Raw genomic sequence first — 21,327 nt, forward strand, 5'->3', positions numbered from 1 at the left:
TCTCGTTGATATATCTACAACGGCGATGAAATGACACGTGGGGTGCATTCACCGTAACAAACCTCTTGGGAAGTACACCCATTCTCTTCATGGGGTAGGATCTCTTTCCAATTCCGAACAAAGGTGTTCTCGGACCAAAGCTCGTAGTCAAATCTCCATTCCAACTCATCATTGGATGCATATTCCTCTTCCTCTTCTTTTGGCTCAATGCGCACCAGATGGCCCACGTACACAGTACGTATTAAAGTCCATGCAATAAATTTCCACCTAAGCACATTAAACATGACATGTGGACTTCAAGTACTAGTCTAGTAATTAGTGTTAAGTACCTCTTGGTACATGTACTACCTTCTGAACGTGTGACTCTTTGGAGTTTAAATTTTGAATTTGAATTTTGAATTTGGGTTAAATGATGCGCTTCCTACTCAAGGCTATTTTAACTCATGGGTAGGTCCCACATAGTACAAGCCCACCCTCTTTTTCTAGATAAGTGGGCCCCGCTGCACTTCCCAACACTCTATTTTCCTCTCCCCAGCTACACACCATTTTCACAGACATTTACTATAGTAAATACACAAAGTCCACATCAATTGTACTCCAAACGCGACTTTTAGCCTCCCAACCAATGGGTGGCACGTGGATTAACAGGCTCGCGCCACGTGGCAGACAAAAAATGAGGGTAGAGGCTCTTGTAATATTAAAGGATCTCTACAAAATGGGCACTATAAAAGCGACACTAGTTACCACAATTACAGAGACTTTTGGAGGAAGAGTCAATTGGTATCACCTATTATTTACAAAAATGCCACGAGCCCCAAACCAATTCTAGATAAATTCTAAAAAAAAAATTCCTTACCTAACCCCCAATGCTTGCTCTCAAAAGAAGATTACCTCTAACAGGTTATTAATCCTCAATACCCAATAAAGCTCGCTCTCAAAAGAAGATTACCTCTAACAGGTTATTAATCCTCAATACCCAATAAAGCTCATATATATATTGGTATGCGAGGAGACTCACGAAGATGCCAGCCTGCACCTGCGCTGCCTTATTCAATTCAAAGGCAAATTTTAGACGTGAAATTAGAAGTTCTTCGACCTCGTTTCCTCGGTTAGATCCGCTTACTTTCATCCAAACATACATGCGGCCAAGTCATGTTTCGTAGTTCAGGCTTACATTGCCAAATAGGGTAATTACACCAACTGGGGGACTTTTCGACCAAACGATCGGAACAAGAGTTTCGGCGACAATATGTCGAACGTCTACACAATTACGCTTTCCACTAGGGATAAAGGGAAGGCATTGGAGGTTATCTAGAAAGCGATCCAAAAGGTTATTGTCTTAATTTGGATAAGCTTAGTCATAATTTCGATAAGCATTTTAAAAAATTGGCCCAATTATATCAGCCCGAATTTTGTAATTTTTCAAATGTTTCAGTGGATATGCTTGAATAGGCTACAGACAATATCAAGCATGAAGAAAGCAAGCCCAAAAGCCTTATACTGGAAGGCCTATCAAGGACCTACAAAACTTTGTGGGCAAGGAGTCTCGAGCCACATAATTATTACATGGGCCACCTCAACATGGGCCCACACAATGATGACGCATGGTATAATGTCATAGACGACGTGGACTCGCAATACCTGAAACATTGAAATGAATTTATTGGGGCGCACAAAAATTGACAGTCCAATTGCAAATATGTCAAACCTAAACAGGTAAATGGAGGGATTATCTGCATCATTTTATGCAATGAGGGCCCAAGAGCAAGGTAGGATCTCTTTCCAATTCTAAACGAAGGCATTCTCGGACTAACGCTCCTAGTCGAACCTCCACTCTGACCCGTTGTCATATGCATATTCCTCTTCCTCCTTCTCTAGCTCAATGCGCACCAAACAACCCACGCACACAGTACATATTAAAGCCCATGCAATAAATTTCCACCTAAGCACATTAAACATGGCATGTGGGCTTCAAGTACTAGTCTAGCAATTAGTGTAAAGTACCTCCTGGTACATGTACTACCTTTTGAACATGTGACTTTTTGGAGTTTAAATTTTGAATTTGGGTTAATTGTCGTGCTTCCCACTCAAGGTTTTTTTAACTCATAGGTGGGTCCCACAAAGTACAAGCCCACCTTTTTTCTTAGGATGCATGGCCCTGATGCGCTTCCCAAAAAACGCTATTTTTCTCCTCCGGGTATGCACCATTTTCACAAGGCATTTATTGTAGTAAATAAGCAAAGTCCACGTCAGTTGTACTCCAAACGCGGCTTTTAGCCACCCAACCAATGGGTGGCACGGCTGACGTGTTTGATGTTGGTAGCAGGATCATCTGATCGTATGTCGGATGCCATGTCCGTCGGGACATGATCAACAGGTTCCATGTGGTGTGCCGGTAGACTTCTAATTTCGTGGACCAGCTTATTGGGTCATGCTTTCTATTGAATTGGTATATCCGACTGAGTGCCGGTTGATCATGTTCGATTGTTAGATTTAGGGACCAGGATGGTGAAGTGTCCGGTTGATACAGTAATATGTTGAATAATGCATTGATGGTGTACTTGGTGTGGGACAGCAAGGATGAATGGGGCATTATTGTTATAATTAACAATCATTTAACGTTTTATGATCAATAAAATGATGGAATTTGTTACACCGTATTTCGCATTTTTTTTTTTAAACCCTAAACACTTAACAATTAACTGCTTAACAAAGAGTGAGAAGCGCAACATTTAATGCACCATTCCCATGCGGGCGTAATTAACAATTAACATTCCTATTCAATCATAATAAAATTAACATTAACATTTAACATTTAATAGGGTTGAGTTACATATACAGTTTATCCCAACAACATTAAATGGGCTTTGTCGTACTGGCATTCTGGTTCATCCATGTTCCTTGCTTGGAGATGAAGTCAAGGGATGCTTATATTATGGAGGCTGTGAGTTGTCCCAGTTGCTCTATGGTTAGCTAGATCATGTCGCAGTGGGTCGAGTTCATTTTAGAAACAAATGGTCCTGGGTCCAACTGGGTCAGACCCAATGACAATGGGGGTCTTTTAGAAGGGCCCTGGACGGGCCTGTCATGGAGCTCCTGCCATGAATTTCTAAATAGGCCCATCCCAACCCATTTGTAGCCATAACTCTCATTGATGACGCCATCGACATAGCCAACGCCATCCTACACAGTGCGAGAGCCTTTTTCTTGGCATACTCGTAGTGCCAGACGTCTACGTCTTCCGTTGTGAACCAGTCTATGAGGAATATTATCTCCGGTGGCCGAAATGGTATCTCCCCGATGAGCTTGGTTGTTGTCAGTTTCAGGTGTGCCTTGATCTTGCAGAAGTGGGTCGTGGTTCTGATGTTGGAATTTTTCAGCTAGTTTGTGGCGCTCCACGGGAACTTCTCTTTCAAGGACGCGTACGAGTTCCCATAGTACTTCAGGTTTGTTGAGCAAGTGACAAAAAATACAAATTTCATTTGCTTCGTGTCTTCTCTGGTCACTCGATTATCGTGCACGATGATGTGCATCATTCCTGATGTGTTGTGCGGGCACTGGGGCTTATAGTGTGTGGTGCAGATGTCGATGAACATGGATAGCTTGTGCAATTTCTGAAACAATTGATTCGCCATGGATAAAAATATTAGCTTGATCGGACTGGGCGTTGATGTGGCTAAGGGTTGAATTGTTGCTGAAGAGTGTTTTTCGTCAATATTATTGTCGATAGGAATCTCCATACTACCACATAACACTTTTACTTAGTGTCGGGAGTGCCTTTATCTTGCTTAGTGGAATCGGGGTCGAAACGGGGCCGTTTTGATCCCTGGTGGCAATTTTATAATTAAGAGGTGACACCGGTTGGCTCCCCCTCCAAAAGTTCCTGTAATTGGGGTAACTAGTGTCGTTTTATAGTGCCTCATTTGTAAAGGCCCTTTAATGTTACAAGGGCCTTTACCCTTCATTTTTGTCCACCACATGGCATGAGCCAGTTGGTCCATGTGTCGCCCATTGGTTGGGCGGCTAAAAGCTGCTTTTGAAGTACAATTGACATGGACTTTGCGCATTTACTATAGTAAATGCTTTGTGAAAAGGATTTGTACCCGAGGGAGAAAAATAAGATTTGTTGGGAAGCTAAGTAAGGCCCACAGGCTTGTACTCTGTGGGACCCACTCGTGAGTTAAAATAGCCTTGAGTGGGAAGCGCATCATTTAACCCAAATTCAAAATTTAAAATGCAAAATTTAAACTCCAAAGAGTCACATGTTCATAAGGTAGTACATGTATCAAGAGGTACTTAACACTAATTGTTAGACTAGTACTTGAAGCCCACATGCCATGTTTAATGTGCTTAGGTGGAAATTTATTGCGTGGACTTTAATACGTATTGTGTGCGTGGGTCATCTGGTATGCATTGAGCCAGATAAGGAGGAAGAGGAATATGCATTTGACGACGAGCAAGAGTGGAGGTTCTACTATGAGTGTTGGTCCTAGAATGTCTTCGTTCGGAATTAGAAATAGATCTTACCTCGTGAGGAGAAGAGGTGTACTTCCCAAGAGGTTTGTTGTAGTGAATGCACCTCGCGTGGCAAACAAAAAGGGATGGTAGAGGCCCTTGTAATATTAAAGGGCCTCTACAAATGGGGCACTATAAAAGCAACACCAGTTACCCCAATTACAAGGACTTTTGGAGGGAGAGCCAATTGGTGTCACCTCTTAATTACAAAACTACCACCGGGGATCAAAATGGCCTTATTTCGACCCCGACTCCACTAAGCAAGATAAAGGCACTCTCGGGACTAACCATAAGTGTTGTGTGGCAGTATGGAGATCTCTATCGACGACCACATCGATGGAGAACACTCATCGACAACAATTCAACCCCTATTCATGTCAACGCCCAGTCCGATCAAGCTAATATTTCTTTCCATAACGGATCAAATGTTTTAGAAACTGCACAAGCTATCCATACTCATTGACGTCTGCACCATACACTACAGGCCTAGTGCTCGCACAAGGCATCGAGAACAATGTGCATCATCGTGCATGACAATCGAGTGACTAGAGAAGACACAAAGCAGACGGAACTTGTATTTCCCGTCACTTGCTCAACAAACCTGAAGTGCTATGGGAATTCGTACACGTCCATGAAAGAGAATGAGTGCTCGTGGAGTGCCACGTACTAGCTGAAAAATTCCAACATCAGAACCACAGCCCACTTCTGCAAGATCAAGGCACACCTGAAATTGATGACGACCAAGCTTATCGGGGAGATACCATTCCAGCCATTGAAGATAACCGCCCCGATTGTTTGAGTGATAATGTCAAGTTAAATATAAATGTTTATTGTGACATCATTAATCGTTATTTATTTAAATTTGCAATAATTTTAACACCTATTATTGGTGTCAAATGAGTTATTTTGAACCACAAGCTAGGTACCAAAGCAACAAAATTAGGGTTTTAAATAGTTAGAGTTGCTCAAAATTTGACTTGATTTAAACCTAAACCAAACTCATTTATTTAGTTAAATAAATAAATTTGTTCTTAATTTTTACACAAACGAAACTTTAAATTTGGGATGCTCGTTTGCTTGGACACATGGACAAATTTGTTTAATCTTTTTTTTCTAATTATTAACTTTACAAACATTAATTTAAAATTAAATTAACCCTAACAAACCCAAAAGCTTCAATAAATTTTGTGATAAGGGCAATAATATTGTGATACTACTCACAAGAGTAATAATGACTATCTATATTGTTGTTGTTCAAACTATAACTCTATTTACTTTTTGTATTTTACATACTCATTCGAATATTTATTTGAGCATTGAAGAGTTTACACAGGAGGTCACATGTGCCCCTAACCAATTTGTTCCTTGCAAGTCACTTTCTCCTTGCAAGTCATTCGCTCCTCATAGGTCACTTGTAGATCTTGCTCAATACATTCTCTCACATAAATAAATTTATTATTGTATTAAGGTAACAATATATATTATTATATAAGTAAACACCCACTTTAGTATTATGAATCATTATTAATAAAGTATTTTTTTTAAATACTCTTTATATACCTTACTTGAAAAATAAAAAATTAATTACTTTAAACTCATAAATCCTAAATAATAATTAATTTCTTAAACAATTTTATCAATGAACTAAGAATTATTTTATTTAAAATTTTACTTAAAAAATAAACCGTAACTATCAAACATCACTTAAAAATTTTAATTTTTTTTAATGCGTGTATCATGAACAACCTCTCTAATTTAAAAAAAAATGTTGTACACACTTAGAAGTAACATTTAATGTGATAAATCTATAATAATATATTATATATCTAATTAATATACAAACATATAATATAATGAGAAAAGGTTTTTTTAATTCATCATTTAGCTAAAACCACAGGATACTAGGCCAACCCGATTTGATACTTGATGAATGGGTCAGAAATAAAACGACGTGTAAGAGCGAGCTGGACTCTCACTAAACCCTAGTGCCAGTCGCTCACTGCTCCATCCATATCCTCTTCTACTTCGGCCACCTTACACAAAAATTAAAACAATTCACTAGCTTTGAAAATTAAAATTAGAGAAACTCTGATGGCTAGTGTTTGGAACGACAATCAGTTGACCAAAAGAGAGAAAATGAACTATTGGACTGGAGAAAGAGAATATGAGTTGATAGCTAGTGATGAGTAACCAAATAATAAGAAGTGATGGGGATGGATGAGAAAGAGAAAGACGTAGAGCAATATACGACACGAGAAAGAGATGGCGACTATTACGATTTGTAAGTATTTGACTCGCCTCTAACATACCATTTTATAGTACGATCGGAGTGGATTGAGTACCAGTGAGTTAACCCGCCGTCTTACAATTTTAACTTAATTGTGAAAAGATTTTCGTTAATATAATAATATAAAAATATGATTATGAGTCTGTGTAAAGAACATTTCGGCTAATTTAAATAGTTGACACGTCAACGTAGTAGCGTAGCGTAGCGTAGCGTAGAGCCGCCGCACCGAATGAATTCTTCTACTCTCTATCCTCGTACTGAAGGCTGAAGCTCCTTCGCATTCACCGAATTCATTCACTCACTCATTTGCCCAACCTGCAAGCTAAGCGTACGATACGATGTATGAGACGACAAAAAGAGTGGAAATTGACCGTATCTTGGTTCTTCATCAATCCGCACAATCGTCAACCGTTTGATCGACGGATCGGGCGGCCAGGAGCCCTCCGTTTCACTCACGCTTTCGCATCCCCATCACTACCACCGCTTCGAACCATTCCGCGGGGCTTCTTCCGAAATTTCCACTTCTCATCGGCCCCTCTCTGGCCAAGTAAGTTCCTCGACCGTAGATATTTTATGTTCTTGTTTGGTTGCTGAGAAAACTATGGAGGAAGACGACGAGAAAAGGAATATGTATTTTTAGTCTCGCATTTCCATTTCAATTTGCCGCCCCGGCGCCAAACTAAAACTTGAATTGATTCGAGTTGAAGGCGCTTGGCCATACAGCCGGAGCTAGGTTAGGGTTCTCCTTTTACTTTCTCAGCAATCAGTAAACGCCTCTTTTTGTTTTCACGGGGAAGGAGTTTAATTAAATCCTTTGTGGTTTCGCTATGTGCGCTTCTTCTTGTATTTGAATTGAATTCGTACTGTGGTATATTTACTAATTTATGTACTGATCTGAGTTTCGATGGTGTGGTGGTTCCTCAAGCAGGGTACATTTTTAATTTGGTGTCTGAAATTTGGCTGTGTTGAATGTATAATTCAGAGGCATAGCTGGCTGCTTCAAATTTTGAACAACTGGCAAGATGGGTTTAAGTGTGGGCTTGGGGTTGATGAAACTGGGTATCTTGAGATCAGGCACCGATCAAGTTACCGTAGATGCCATTACCTTGTTTGTGACTCTCCTATGCGCTTGCATTGTGATCGGACATCTTTTTGAAGAAAGCCGATGGTTTAATGAGTCAATTGTTTCCCTTATCATTGTGAGTCGATACAGATGATCATTGTTGTTTGCAAACGTTCTTGTTATTGCTGAATATGTACTTGTCTTGCTTCTGCATATTTTACATTGCATTATGGAGTGAAATGAAGGATAATCTGGGGCTTAATTGCAGGGCTTGTGCACTGGTGCCATTATTCTAGTTACCTCCGGGGGAAAAAGTTCACGCATCTTGGAATTTGATGAACAACTTTTCTTTATATACCTACTTCCTCCAATTATTTTCAATGCTGGGCAAGTCTTTGTTTCACTTCACTTTCTGCCATTAACATTCTGGTTTATTGCATTATAATCCTTGCATCCTTGTGCAATTAATCCCTTGCAGATGTCCTTTTTTTTTTTTTTTAAACTCAAGTTAGGAGGTTCTCTATCTTTTATAAACAGTTAAAATTTGTAGGATCATGTCGCTCAATAGTTGTCAAGCCCTTGAATTAGGGATGGCAATGTCGGTAATGCCGATTGTAAGAATGGGAGGGAGGGAGAGAATAAGAGAGAACAAGGGAAGAGAGAAATCGAGAGGGAAGGATGATTATTCATTCATTCAATCAGTATCCTTCCTTGATGCCGTAGGTCTCTATTATAGAGGACCTCTAGCCAATTCAACAACTCTTCTAACTACTTAACAACCTACAACCTAATGATTAGCTGTTATACAATCTACCCATTCCCGCCTATTAACCAATTGACTCCTTTAGTTAGACCCTAACAGTTTACAAGGTCAGTACCCTCCCAATTACAATACTGCCACTAGAGTCGTGACAATCCCCACCCCTTCAAACAATTTCTGTCCCCAAGAATTGACAGCGATGGCTATGGTTCAACCAATACCTACCTTCAACACTTGTTGCTTTCTTCTCTTCTTCTTACTATTTTTCCTTTCCCCATTGAGTAGTAGAAGCGTAGCATCGTCTGCCTTTGGCTGTTCCGCGGCTGCTTCAGTCTTTCCTTCAAACACTTCAGTTTGTATAGAATGCAGTTGTGATTTCTCTCCGATAATCACCCTGCACTCACCTATTTCCTCATGGGAAAAGTCTTATTCTTCTTCCTTTTCCCCATCATAACTCTCCATATTCATCAGTTGCTTTTGCACTGATGACTAGGGCTATATTTATTTCCACACTTGAAACATAGCCCCAATTGCCTTCTCTGTTCCATCAAATTTCCTTTGCTACTGCCTTAGCTGCTGGTTGATTAGGCCCTGTAAGCAAGGGCCCCAAACTCCCTCCCCCATACTGTCTGACCAACAGACTTGGCTCATAGGGAACATTATGCTTCTTAAAAATGGCCTCTAAGGTCATTTCTTGCAGCTTGGCCTTTTCTGTAGCTTGCTTCACGGATGTGGGCGTCATCATCTTCACCATGGGCTACAACTCCTCCCTTAATCTACTAATAAAGTTGGATACTAAATATTGTTCAGTGAGTCCTGGTTGCACAATGCACGCCATGGATCTCAACTCTTCAAATCGGGCTCGGTACTCAACTGTAGTCCCTTCTTGGTTTAACTTGCTGAATTTTTTGACTACATCTACCGTGTTTTTCTCCCTGAAGCTCTCGCATAAACCTTTAGCAAATTCTGCCCAACTCCCCTGCATCCCTTCATCTTAGACCCACCCTTGATACCAAGAGTCTGCCCCTTCATTCAAATAGGCCACCACTAGGTTTATCTTTTGATCTTCAGAGATCCGATAAAACTGGAAGAACCTTTTGCACCTCCTTATCCACCACAGTGGTTCCTTCCCTTCAAACATCGGAACCTCTAATCTTGGCATTGGGGCATGGGTCTGAGTCCACTGTTGCTGATTCCTTACTTGGTTTTCTGGGGCTGCAGTCTAATCTACTTCTTCAAGAATTCCTTGTGTGCCCGAATGGTTGCCTTGACCTTGAGGTGGAAAGATCAGGTCAGAGGTCTGGTGGATATTTTGAAGGCAACCAGAATTGGGGCCGGGAGAACAACATACTTAGCACGCTGTCGATCCTCCGTCCCTGTAGCTCCATTGTTTCTTGACATTGATTCATCGCTTCTTGTTGCTTCTCTAATGCTTCTTGTTGCTTCTCCCATGTTTAGTGCATGGATTCTTGGGTGTGGGTCATCCCAAACTCTATGGACTCCAGCTTGATCTCTAACTGCTTCAAGCATGTACCCTCGGCCATGTCACCTTGATATTCAAACGCATTGAATTCCGCAATTGTGTGTTATGTCCTTTCCACACCGAAGAAAACTGCTTCTTTTGACGCTCTTTCTGCTGTGGCGCGGCTACTGCAAGTTCTTCCCACCATCGAATCGTCTGGCTCTTATACCACAATTGTCAAGCCCTTGAATTAGGGCTAGCAATGTCAGTAATGTCGATTGTAAGAACGAGAGTGAGAGAAAAAGGGAGAGAGAGAATTGGAGAGAACAAGGGAAGAGAGAAATCGAGAGGGAAGGATGATTATTCATTCATTCAATCAGTATCCGTCCTTGATACCGTAGGTCTCTATTATAGAGGATCTCTGGCCAATTCATCAACAACTCTTCTAACTACTTAACAGTCTAATGATAAACTGTTATACAATCAACCCATTCCTGCCTATTAACCAACCGACTCCTTTAGTTAGACCCTAATGGTTTACAAGGTCAATACCCTCCCAATTACAATACTGCCACTAGGGTCGTGACAATAGATTTCTAAACAGTCCATGTGGCAACATTGGGAAGCTATAGTCATTTGCCTAAGGGAGCATTGTGAGTCAGCCTCACACTCCCTTCACGGGCCTACCCTAGGATTTGGTTCGGTTTAATTGTTCAAATGAAGTTATGCACCCGTGAAGCTGTGTGTTGAGCTTCTTAATACCTTTGTTTTACACAACAATATTGAAGAGCTCACAGTATTTGCTTGGTCATACATGCTAAATAAGAAAATGAAAAAAAAAAAAAAAAAAAGAGAACTAGGAGAGAAATTGAGGGAGGCCAGTCTTCAGCATGCTCTAGGCTGACCTGAACTGTGGAAGCAAATTTCTTAGTCTCATTCTCTTTGGAGGCACAGGAGAAACCACTTTAGGGAATAGACACAAATATGCCTGAATTGGACCTTGGCAGTTTGGTAGTTAGATTGTATATCCATTATAAAAAGGCATATAGTGTTGCAAAAAAATTGGTTACTTTACTGTAATAATTTTTGTAATTCTTTTAATTTCTTGAAGCTCCATTTTAGTATGACACATTCACACTTCTTCTTACCAGGTTTCAGATGAAAAAGAAGCAATTTTTTAGAAACTTCGTAACTATCATGATGTTTGGTGCTGTTGGTACATTGGTATCCTTCACTGTGATTGCATATGGTACGCTTGAGAAACTCAATGCTATCCATTAGTTTTAATATCTACTCTATGCAAAATAACCTCTTATTGTCTTGCATGATGATTTGCTTTTTATGAGTAAAATTAATTGAAGGGCATCGGGTTTGATGCAGCCTGCACATATTCAGGACAAACATGGCAACAAAAAGACAGCTATATACTCACTCAAGCTTGAAACATATTACAAAATTAAAAAATTGCACAAGCTGTTGGGTCTCCACTCTGAACGTATTTATACAAAATAAATCATATTCTAATTCTTTGAGGGGTTTATTCACCTGAGGATTAATGTAGGAAGAGTAAAAAAAAATCACCTTCAAATCAGTTGGGATTTTGATCTAGTAAGAGTAGGCACTGTTGCACTAGGTATTGTGGTAGGTTCTTTTTATGAAAGCTGTTTAGGTGTCATGGTTCTAAAAGGGAGGTTTGCAGCTGAAACTCAATTGAGTTTCCAAAAGGCTGATTGCAGAATTTCTGGATTTAGTTGCGGAATTTCTATATGCAGCCACTAGTTCAAGGGGGTCTTGATTTGAAGGCCCAAAAGTAAAGGAAGAGTAGTTTTGATTGGTGTAACCCAGGATAATAGAAGTGAGAGATAAAACTAGAAGTAGAGGAGAATAAGTCTAGAATCACCAGCAATTCCTTAAAATAATTCTGTAAGATAGAGACTGGATGCATCAGAAGCTTGGCATAGTTTCTCTAGAACTCTACTGTAGTGAATAGAGAGAATGAGTGTATGTTGATATGGTAATAGACAGACTTATCCATATTCTAACAATGGCGATGACTTCAAAATTGGGAAACATGAATATTTCCATTTACGGTATTCTAGACTTAGATAAGACTTGTTCTGTTTTTCTGCTAAACCACTTAGATAAGACATCATACATGACAAAATAATGGCATTTGACCCATACAGTGAACCATGGTTGACCTTATAGCCCATCTGTAGCAATTTTTGAATTTGACAAACAGACAAAGTATGACATCTAAAACCTTATAAGAAGTAATAAAATACGTTCAAAAGTGTTCTGGCCTGAAAATACATGAAAGTGACATCCAGATTGAACTTGAATGTAAGTTTGCACCTTAATATACCCTAAATGTAAGTTTGAACTTAAATCCTACTTGTCCTAAATGTAAAATTTGAAATTTTTCTTCCTCTTTCTTCTATTCTGGGTCATGATCCCTGTGGCTCATATCAATCCACATTAAACAAATAAGCTTATTTCTACTCCTTTTTTTGTGGCTTTGATGTCTTTCATTTTGCTCCAATTCTGTTATAAATTTATTACTGTCCTTGGGAAAACCCTAAGTCATGGATCCCATTGTGCAAATAGGCTTACCCTTGCTTTGCCTTGGCAGCAACAGTAAGGTTGCTCCATTGTGATTGGAAGGTCATGGTTTCAAGTGTGGAAACAACCTTTTCGCCAAGCAAGGAGCCTCATGCACTAGGGGGGTGCCCCTTTTAGGAAAAAGCAAAAAAATAAAATCATATGAATGGATGATGAAATGATCCAACAATGCAGCATCTTCTTTGCACATGTAACACCTAAAGATCACTTGGGGTGAATAAAATTTATCTACTTTAAAGAGTTTCCTATGCATTTATGTCTCAATAAAATGATATCCGAACCACCCAATAAAAACATGATAAGGATTTTCATTGCAAAATCACCTGTGGATTTAGATCCCATGCCATAGCATTCTCCTGCCTACCAAAAAGCTAATTTCCAGCATGCATCCTCTTCCCTATCAAAGTTAGCTGATGTGTATACTGTTTTTGTATAATTATCATGTATAATTTGACTTTGAACTTGGGGCAAGATGATTATCTATGAAACAATCTACAGACCTTTCAAGAGATTGATGATATTTGCAGGCTTGTCCCAAGTGTACTTATGAGCAGGGGAGGCAGCTGTAATATTGCCGAACGTTGCCCTAGGGTGATATTAACCGGATGGATACTATTTGAATTAATTGGCTCTTCTGAAGCTCTGTTACAACTTACAAGCTCAATTTTGTTATATAATATTATAGATTTTGTCATGCTCATAATTCAGAAATTTTTATCCAGGTGCATCACAAATATTTAAAGAAATGGATGTTGGTTTCTTGGAGATGGGAGATTATCTTGGTACTCTTTCTTTTCTCTGTCTCCTCTTTAATGCCATTTTGGTATTCATGATTGTTCCTGATGTAGCTATCCTGCTTGATGTTCTCTTGTGCTATTTTTACAATTACTTCTGTGTCATGACCCTAGGGATTGCCCAAGGATAAATTAGTAAATATAACAGTAGGAATTACATTTTCTTTTGTATTTCTGTTATAGGGCTTTGTCTTTAGCTAATAGGCAGTTGGGTTGTTTCTTACATTGCACATGGGTGCAAGTGGGAGGCTGTTAAGCTATATATAAGCCACAGTTGAGGATGGAAGATTATGCTTGAATTGATAAACAAAAATCTTAACTCTCTCTCTCCAATTTTCTCTCCAATCTCCCTCTCGTTTCTCTCTTGTTTCTCCCCCTTTTCTCTTAATATCTCTCCCTCAATTCTATATGTTATCTTCCCCCATTTCTATCCAAATTCCCCTCTAAACATTCTGTTCTTAATCCTAAGTCTCTCGGATCCTTCTGATGGCCAATCCAACCCTGTTATGAATCCTAGGTTCATGACAAATGGTATCAGAGCCAATCGTTCCTCGGCTGTGATTCTAGGAAACTCGTAGCAATTTAGTTCGAAGGACTGAATTCCGGCGGTGGTCCAAACCGGCGGTCCTCAACTCTTGATAGATGAGTGCAAGCATCGATTTCGATAAGAATTTGGGGAATCAAAGGACGGGTCATAACTGAGAGAGCAAAACAACTATCGGTTTGAAATTGAGAAGGGAAGCACGGGTTGGTTTCAGAAGTTGTGCATCATTCTAGCGAATTCAAGTAGCAGGTCGAAGGTGACACGAACATAGGAGCATTCGCTGTGGGTGACCAGTGGCAAGCCAATCGTTTTTTTTTTTTTCACTGGAACTCATGCGACCTTCGGCAATTGACATAAATTAGGAAGTTGACGACGAGAAGCAAATTCCTACGCCATTGTTGAACATCAAGGAGTTGTTGGTCATAGGCGGTTCTAGCAAATCAGAGTGGAGTTGATTCCGACCCAAACGAACAGTGATTGGGTGAGGTGAGCACAAACAAGCAAATCCAATCCAAACAGTGAGAAGCGATTCTGGGTGAGGCGAGCGCGCATTCAATCAGGTGCATTGTCAATGCTGTTGCTTTGATCGGTTGGGGATTCCAACCCAGACAGTGAACGTAGTGGATGTTTCGAGGTGATCGAAGTCCGTCGGAGGGTGAAGACTGAGACGGATTTGAAAGGTGAACTCAAGGAGTGCGGGGGTCCTCCAACCATTAGTCGATGATTGGGCAAGAAGGGTGAATTGAGGTAGAGCCAATCCAATTAATTGAGGTCCATCGCCGATTCAATTAATCGGATTTGGAGGCAAAGCAGATCTACATCTCAGTGGATTTCGTGAGGTGAATCTGGAGGCTGAACCGATTCAATCAAGTTCTGGAATTATTTGCACAGTAGAAACGTTGTTATCAGAGTGGCGCAATGGGTTTTGGATGGGTAACAAAGCGACTATTAAAGGTGGAACATCAAGGTGAATTGTTGTTTTCCCGAGTTGCTGTAGTCGATCAAGAAGGTGAGGCGAGTGTAGGAGACTTCTGCAACAGGCGAGTAAGAAGGTGGAATCGGATCCATTGCCTAGCGGTTCATTTTGCTAGAGAATTGAAGATCGCTAACTATGGTGAGGCGATCGCTTGTCCTAGGCGACTATTGTGAAGTGGAAGAGTAGGTTGATTGTGGCTATTTTCCGAGGCTGGGCAGTGTGGGTCAGCAAGCTGAAGCAAATTTGGCGAAATTGGAAGCCAATTCATAAACTACTGCAGCCCTTTATTCTCAATTCTAGGGAATTCTTTTAGTTGCAGCACAATTGAGCAAGGACACGAGCAGTATGATACATGATACGAGTCAGGAATTCGGTCGTATGATACATAAGAAATTGCAGGAGTTTGCGATGATGCTAATTAAGAAGTATCATTACAGCTTTCCTGCGAAATTCTTTGATGATTATTGCGGAAGTTCTAACTGAGAGGAGTCCCTTAAAATGGAGTAGCCTAAGGAGAGGTTTGGAGATCGAGGCTTGTCTAATGTGGTGGAGGAGTTCAACAAAATCAGGCAGACAGGGTCAGTGATGGAGTACCAATTGAGGTTTGAAGAGCTGATGGCCTTGATGCTCAATCATAACCCCTATTTGACAGAGTCCTATTTCGTTTCAAGCTTCTTAATTGGCTTGAACGAAGAGTTGAGGCCAATGGTGACGGTGCTTTAGCACAAGACTCACAAGCATGCTACTGATAGTGCCAGGCTCCAAGAATTAACATTGGAAGCATTGAAGAAGAAACAGAGAGATAGAGATGTTGATGGAATAGCATGGGATTAGGCAAATCCGATTGAAGGACCTAAACAATCTTATATTGGCTCTACGGAAAGTGACCCTAAGGCTGATGAACTTGGATTGGCAGTAAGGAAGAAACTAGAGGTTGAGAAAAGGCATTCTTTTGACGGGATTTTGGTTCCGATGCAGGCTGAACTGTCCTCAACTTGGGATAAAATAGGCAACAAGAAGGTGAAGATAACACTAGCTAGAGGAAAGCTAAGGGATATAGTGGAAGAAGCCAAAAGTTTTGCCAAAGGGGACAAAACTTCCACTGTTGTGCTGTTTTTACTTCCACTGGAGAATTCAAGTGGTTGTCTACTACGGGGTGGAATGAACCAATGGCTGATTTTGTTTTTAAAGTGGAGATCAATCTTGGTTGGACAGCTATTGTAGAAGGTGAGTGTATTGAATTTAAACTCTATTAGGTTGCTCCTATTGAAGTTTTAGGCCAAATTACAATTGGGATTGATCTTGGACACTTAAGAACGAGGAAGAAGAAGAGGCCTAGAAAGAGAAAGAAAGAAATAAAGGTAAATCGGATAGAGAAGGCGGGAATTGGATGAAGCAATGGCTACTTTCTCCAAGTTCTTGGGGACAATAACTCTCTCAAGGAGGGGAGAATTGTCACGACCCTAAGGATTGCCCAATGATAGATTAGTAAATATAATAGTAGGAGTTTACATTTCCTTTATATTTCTATTATAGGGCTTTGTCTTTAGCTAATAGGTAGTTGGGTTGTTTGTTACATTGCACATGGGTGCAAGTGGGGAGGCTATTAGGCTATATATAAGCCACAACCGAGGATGGAAGATTATGCTTGAATTGATAAACAAAGATCTTAATTCTCTCTCTACAATTTTCTCTTCAATCTCCCTCTCGTTTCTCCCCCTTTTCTCTTAATATCTCTCCCTCAATTCTATATGTTATCTTTCCCCATTTCTGTTCAAATTCCCCTCTAAACATTCCATTCTTAGTCCTAAGCCTCTCAGATCCTTCCGATGGCCAATCCAACCCTGTTATGAACCCTAGGTTCATGACATTCTGGCAGTACTACTACTATTTATATTCTGTATTTCTATGACCGACATCCTCAACTCTGCTTGTTTTAAAAGTTTAAAACAGAATTTTGTGATGCAAATAACCCATCTGATCCCAACTTAAAGATATGCCAGTATATAAATGAAACATTCATTTCATATATGAAACTGCATTTCAAGTGGTAATTTGGTGGTCAAACAAAGATTTTTTACTTTCAACTTATGCTTGAAGTTTTGGCATCTACTTTACCTTGTTTTGGCTCGTCCAACAATGGACTTTAGCCTTTAGATGCAGTTAATTTATAAAACCCCAGTTTTCCTGTATACATGCCAAATCCTTTTTCTTCACTTTATTGAAATGTGAAACTTCAATAATTTCAGCAATTGGAGCAATCTTATCAGCCACTGATTCAGTTTGCACCTTGCAGGTATAAAAGGCTTTCCGAGTTTGCTTTTCTTATAAAAAGTAGAGAAAGAAATGAAACTTTGTGACTAAATTTTTTGTCTTTTTGGCAGGTGCTTAATCAGGATGAGACCCCTTTGCTCTACAGTTTAGTCTTTGGTGAAGGAGTGGTAAATGATGCCACATCTGTGGTACTCTTCAATGCAATCCAGAGATTTGATCTGTCTAACATGAAGTCAGGACTTGCATTGGAGTTCATAGGCAATCTTTCTTCTTTGTTTATCACAAGCACTTTGCTAGGGTTTCAGTAAGTCTCTTCTCCCCATTTCTCTCCTTCTCTCTATCCTTTGCACATCTTTTTTTCGCTCGAGAAGCCTTTTTGTAACAATGAATTTAAATATCTAACAATAAGGTCTTTTGAATTTGTCTGTCATATGATTCCAGAATCTTGTCTTTCTCTGAATCTGTATTGTTAAATATCTGACAATAAGGTCTTTTTGTGTTGTTTCTTTTAAATATTTAAAAGAATTATTTCTTTTTATTTGTGAAATGGAACTCATCTCATCAAATATGCTGACATGGGAAAGGATTTCGGAGAAGGTTTTTTATTATGAATTATATTGATTTAAATTGCTTCTTCTCAGAAATCACTTGCACTCTTAAATCATGTATCAAAACACACTCTTAGTTTATTATGTAGTTCATGACTGCATAAGCCCCAAAAGAAGGTTTCTTTTAGGGTGGTTCTAGTTCCTTTGCACAGTCATAAGTGTGCTCGAAAGCTGTCAAGGTTTCTACCTCTGCCCCTCAAATTTGATACATGTTTCTGAGTTATCTCTCATTGATAAAACTTTATTTTGCTCTAAGGCATTTTACTTCTTGCACTTGCAGATTGGATTGCTTAGCGCATTTATCATTGGAAAGTTGTATTTTGGGAGGTATGTAACTGGAAACCTTGAATTTGTCGCCTTCCTTTTCATAATGGTAATCTACTTCTCATTTTTACTTTATTACTCATATTATGTCTCTATGAGCAACTGTTCTCATATAATAATATCATAATTATGAGAAAAAAAATTCAAGAACAACGACAATAAGAACACAAACCTTGATCCCATTACACTAGAATTTTAACTTGCCAATCATTTCAATCAACTTTCATATCTTCTGTATGGCCATTATACTTTATTTCTTGCCTGAGTTTTCTACGAAGGTTTTTTTGATTCCCCTCTGTCTCTTTTGCCATAAATTTGTACCATTTCATCCGCTGTTCTCTGAAGCGCATCTTTGTTCTTATTCTTTACATGTTCAAATTATCTTGATCATGTGCTTTTCATTTATCCCAATTTTATTACATATAACTTAGTCTTGTTTTTGTTTTTATGACTGCATATCCATCATAACATCCTTAGTTTAGTTAAATTCATATGTTTCATATGTTGGTACTTAAGTGACTAACATTAACAAAGCTAACCTTATATAGCCTTATATTAACTTCTAAAGGTTTTGCACTCACATGACATGCTAAAAGCATTAACTACTCTGTCTAAATACTTTGAGTAGCATCTTTAATAGTCTCCCAGTAGTCACCCCCTATTTTTGGAAAAAATTCATTCAAGATGTATGAACTGAATTTTTCTTAGAATAATTTGAACTTCAAGCCTCTATGAGAAAAAAATAGTGGGACAAAAATCTCATCACCTAGGTTTACATTTGTTCCCCCCCCCAGCGTGCTGTTATGGATTGCTTAAGTGAGCTGATCTCAGATCATTGTAGAGCATTAAAGGATTGTGCCACAAAATTTGGGAAGCCAAGTGGCTATTGTTCATATGCTTTCAGAATATTTTGAATGCTTGAACTGTTAGATGCATTTAGGTTTTGTGCTTAAAAGATGCAAGTAACTTGTATAATTATTGAATTTCTCTATTATGACACTGAGTATTGGAGAAACAGAACTATCATAGTATCTTGTTTTCTTTAAAGGTGTATTTACCTTGTTTTGGATGATTACAGTAGCTGGTTAGCATATGCATTTCCACCTTTGTGAGCCAATGACTCTGATAGCCAATTCATACTCAAATTTCAGGCACTCTACGGATCGTGAAGTTGCCCTCATGGTCTCATGGCTTACCTTTCATACATCATGGCTGAAGTAAGTTTGTACAGATTTTGATCACCTCTATTTTCATTAATTTTTCTTTTTTATTCTGTTTTGATTGAACTTTTAATCTTGCTGTGTTTCACTAGAATGTTAAATATTTTTGTCTTCCAGCTTTATGACTTGAGCGGAATTCTCACTGTTTTCTTTTGTGGGATCGTTATGTCACATTACACCTGGCATAATGTGACTGAAAGGTCAAGAGTAACTACAAAGTATGTATAACCTTTGGACCTATTAAATTTTACGTCCCAAAAGTTTTGAGTTCCATATCTTCACATATAATTTGCACTGCCTGGATAACTGGTCAAGAAGTCATGTAATTTTTATTTTATGGTTCCATTTTACTCATTTCTGTAGGCATGGCTTTGCAACTATGTCATTCATCGCGGAGATTTTCATCTTTGTGTATGTTGGTATGGATGCTCTGGACATCGAGAAATGGAGGTTTGTGAGCAAAAGGTGAGTCTATGATCCCAAGTGGTTGATCTAAACATAATCTCTGCACTTCCCCCCTTTCCATTGTTTTCTCTGTGATTGCTGATATTTCAGTCAATTGTTACTCATCTTCTCTTTACTCGGATAAATTTTATCTTCTAATCTTGCTTGTTGCATATATTTGCCCTTTTTGATTTGGGTTTCATTTCAACTTCTTCAGCCCGGGAAAATCAATAGGGTTGAGTTCAGCTCTCCTTGCCTGGTTCTGGTTGGAAGGGCAACTTTTGTCTTTCCGCTGTCCTTCTTCATCAACTTAACCAAGAAACATGACATTGAGAAAATTGGTTTTGGGCAGCAGGTATGCAGTTGTGAAATTTGCTATCCATATGTGTGCATGCGGGTACATATTTGGCTTCCTGAGCTGGCTTTATACAAATAAATAACTAACTTTTAAATAATTGTACAGGTTACAATTTGGTGGGCTGGTCTAATGCGAGGGGCTGTCTCGATGGCGCTTGCTTATAATAAGGTAAAAATGCTAACATAGTGTCTATATATGTATGGCATCCTTACAATTAGGAGAAAATATGGGTTTTCAATGGGCCATGATGGCTTTATCCGATGAAAGATTGCCGTGTTATAACTGGAAAGGGTCGTGTAACCAGAATTCTTAATGCCTAGTAAAATCTTGATTAGGTGCAGAGCTTGTCTTGTTCTGAAAATATAGGACATTTTGACATAGATTATATGGATGTTACTCTCCGTATCCATAATTTAACTGTTCTGCACCTGTTGGAGTTTATAAAAAACAAGGAACATCGACTGATAACAATTATATTATCATGAAGAAGCTACACATTCAACCTCTTCTTGATGCAGTTTACAAGGTCCGGCCACACTCAACTGCCAGGAAATGCGATCATGATCACCAGCACCATCACCGTTGTCCTCTTCAGTACTCTGGTACGTTCTGTGTTACTTCTATTCTAGTCGAACTACTAGTAGTTGATACGAGTTTATAGAAATACCGTGCCCATATGTTTTGTATAAGATACAGTTGATATAATGGCGTCACAAGCGTTGTGGCCATAGTACATGCAAGCTAAAGTTCATATAACCGAACTCACTATCTAGGACTAAGACTTGAATGTCGTTGTTGTAGGTGTTGGGCATGGTGACCAAGCCTCTTATAAGCCTGCTACAACTCTCATCGAAACCGGGCAGCAGCATGAACATGCTTGCTCTGAACCATCGAGTCCAAACTCCTTCAAACTGCCACTTCTGAGTGGGCATGAGAATGAACCGGGTCTCGACGGCGGGCAGAATTCAGCAGCTGACGACACACCTGCGCCAGGCAGTCTGCGGATGCTCCTGAGCACGCCAAGCCACACCGTGCATTGGTTCTGGAGAAAGTTCGACAACGCGGTCATGAGGCCG

The 21,327-nt window shown here is 39.5% G+C and overlaps 1 pseudogene; it reads left to right on the forward strand.

Annotated features, from left to right (window-relative positions):
* The first annotated feature begins 7,355 nt into the window (after positions 1 to 7,355).
* LOC127798532 (sodium/hydrogen exchanger 3-like) overlaps positions 7,356 to 21,327 on the forward strand; it is a 15,877-nt pseudogene continuing 1,905 nt past the window's right edge.

Source organism: Diospyros lotus, chromosome 3 (genome assembly GCF_014633365.1).
Source record: "Diospyros lotus cultivar Yz01 chromosome 3, ASM1463336v1, whole genome shotgun sequence".
Taxonomy (NCBI): Eukaryota; Viridiplantae; Streptophyta; class Magnoliopsida; order Ericales; family Ebenaceae; genus Diospyros; species Diospyros lotus.